At 44.0% G+C, this 3044-nt stretch overlaps 1 non-coding gene across 1 annotated transcript; it reads left to right on the top strand.

Annotated features, from left to right (window-relative positions):
* Nucleotides 1-1620: 1620 nt before the first annotated feature.
* TRNAL-CAA (transfer RNA leucine (anticodon CAA)) lies at nucleotides 1621-1693 on the top strand. The gene has a single exon. It is a non-coding gene; the product is annotated as a tRNA-Leu (tRNA).
* Nucleotides 1694-3044: the final 1351 nt, after the last annotated feature.

Below are 3044 nucleotides of genomic sequence, written 5' to 3'. Positions count from 1 at the left end.
CCCACGCGTTCGGATTACGCGTACTAATTCAGCTTCCGCAGCGCCGTTTCGACATCCCCTTTCTGGGGTGCTTATGTTTACCTACTAGAACTAACCCTAGGAGTGTTAGGCAGCGTCCCCACTCACAAGCTTTGGCGACGGATATGCAACATTCTTTCTGCCGCGGCCGTCACGGGCACGTTAACTTTTCGGGTGGAGGCAACTGGTCAATAAGCCCACACACGCTACCTGAAGGCACCAATGCGGCCGGGTTCAAAAGTACACACTAAACATTTTTACACCTTTATGGGTAGTAAGAAGGGTGTTTTCTGTATGTACTTCCACGTTTACACCCTTTTAGCACTCATTTTACTCACGATATCATCTCATAAGGGTGTATACCACAAGTTTGCTCGAAGAAGGGTGTTAAATCGACGAATAACATGTGTAGAGCACATTGATGCATAAATCTGGGTACAAGAATGCTCATACGTATATGCATTAATCAATGTTTGTATGTATTAGATTTTTAATGCGAGAGCATTATATGTCACATGTGGCAGAAATGCCGGCGTTGTCGGCAACGAGGGGTACCGAAAATCAATGTGACGTCAGCAGCGTCTTATACGACGTCAGTAGTAATACAGAAGGTAGTAAATGGTATAACAATATAATGTGGTAGTAATTATGGGTAATTATGAAATAAAATGTATTAATGTGAATTACATTGAAGTAAAGTGAATTAAAAAGCTCAAACATGTTTGAGTGGGGAGACTTAGCGTGCAATATAGTGAATTATGGTGAAGTAATGTGAATGAAGGTGAATTAATGTGGATTAATTTGGATTAAGGTTGGTACAAATTATAGCAAGGTGTAACAAGGTAACATTATGTCGGTACAAATCATAGCAAGGTGTATTACGGCGGATTAAAGTAGAATTGTGAAGGACACGTGAAAATTTATGACGTGACGTATCGCGGCCAAATGATAATCGGAAGTGTATTTCCATGAAGTCATAATCAATTTCGTGTTGTTATATGAATGACAATTTTTTCTCCAATTCTCACGCTACTAGTATGTCAGCCACTCCAAGATGTATAATCCAGAAAACGTATACACATTCACTTACAATTTCATTTATCATTAGATTTTGTAGTCACAGCAATATTACAGTGGAACCAAGGACGACATATGGGAAATTACTTGTGCTTAATAAATGAAATAAGGAAACGATAAATTAATGGAAATTAAAGTGGACGAAAAAACAACTTGCCGCAGGTGGGAACCGAACCCACAACCTTCGCATTTCGCGAAGTTGGCTTCTTCGTTTGTTGTCTTCTCTTCTTCGTTTGTTGGCTTCTCATGATATGACTAATAAAAATCGGGCCCCTCGGTTAACCCCCTTTCTTCTCGTTTATTACATAACGAGGGTCTCGAATACGGCAACATTGATGCCTTCAGATAGCATATGTGGGTTTATTGACCAGTTGCCTTCACCCATAAAGATCATGTTCTCGTGACGCCTGCGGCAAAAAGGACGTTCCACGTCCACCGCCAAGGTCTGTGAGTGGTGGCGCTGGCTAAACTCCCAGGGTTCTACTAGTACACATAAATACCCAAGAAAGTGGATGAGGAAACAGCGCCACGGTAGCTCAATTGGTAGAGCATCGCACGCAAAATGCGAAGGTTGTGGGTTCGGTTCCCACCTGCGGCAATTTGTTTTTTCATACACTTTAATTTCTATTAATTTATCGTTTCTTTCTTTCATTTATTAAGCACAAGTAATTTCCCCTATGTTGTCCTTGGTGTCAGTGTTTGTTGGCTTCTCAAAATATGACTAATAAAAATTGGGCCCCTCGGTTAACCCGGCCCCTTTCTTCTCGTCTAAATGATACAGGCAACTTGAAATCTATGTAGTCAAAAACAACAACAAGAAAACATAATGCAAAAAAAGAAACTGTGTGCTAAAATTACGTTGCTGTGGCAGTCCCGCAATCCGTGGGACTTTTCACAACTGGCGTAACACGCTGGAAACTCGCGTCTATTTGCTCTTTTTCTCCAACGAGTGGTCATGGGCGCATATTCCCCTCAACCTCAGTGGCGGCATAACAGGAAACTAAGCCGTGGAACAGCGCATCGCGTCTTGAACGCGCTGACAGACATCCGGCCGCGTAAACACTGTAATTTTGTGTCATTCCCCAGAGACCCACGCCGCGAACTCGTTACCGCTTTTGATGGCAGCTAAACCACTGCATTTCCCTCAGCGAATCGGCGATAACAGCGAATGTTTCAGTGCGGGGAAAATGTCGCGAACAGTGTGTCGCTATACACACGTGACACGTTTGTGCGTGCTCTGATTGAGGGCGCAGCGCTAAGTCGTGACGCTTCGTATACGGTCGCCCGTCAAGCAAACCTCCGACTATTTTCTGACGGTTATTTGTTCTCGCCTCGTCTCGTCCGACGCAACACAGCATCCACCGACCGATCGAGCGGAATCACGTGCAATTTGATCACAAACATCGTTGCATTTCCCAGAGGGAAAAAAAATGCGTGCTTAATACTGCAATCTGTGCTTTGTTCCTTTTTTTCTTATATTGAGAAAGTGGGCGTGGCTGCCGCATCGTCTTGCGCTCGCGGCGCCTTATGACAGACCGCTTCGTGCAGCGTTCTTCAAGTTCTATTGTTCTTCTGCGCGCTGTCAGCGCCACACGCGGGCGGCCGAGCGAACGTCAGTGGAAGCAGCTTTATGACGTGGTTGCTTAGCGAACATCGCGAGGGACTAGAAAAATTATGACATTCGGCAGCCTTTGCACTCCTCTGTCGAGTTTGTTTCAACCGGCGCAATAATTTGTGCTGTTGCAGCTTGTGACGCAGCCCAAGCAGTCCAAAAGTGTAATAGGAAGTTTTTTCTTTTCCTGCTTTTTGGTCGTTGCGCCAGAAATATTCGCCGTAAAGGCATACATTTCTTGTGCCACGATTTGCATTCATTAGCAAGAACAATATCTAATGTGTTGTCTATTGGATTAGTTAATTTAGTTTTATACGTTCTGTTTCCGCAGGCCCAA

This window comes from Dermacentor andersoni, chromosome 7 (genome assembly GCF_023375885.2).
Source record: "Dermacentor andersoni chromosome 7, qqDerAnde1_hic_scaffold, whole genome shotgun sequence".
Lineage (NCBI taxonomy): Eukaryota > Metazoa > Arthropoda > Arachnida > Ixodida > Ixodidae > Dermacentor > Dermacentor andersoni.
The sequence above is the reverse complement of the archived record's forward strand: the minus strand, read 5'-3'. Positions and strand labels throughout refer to the sequence as shown.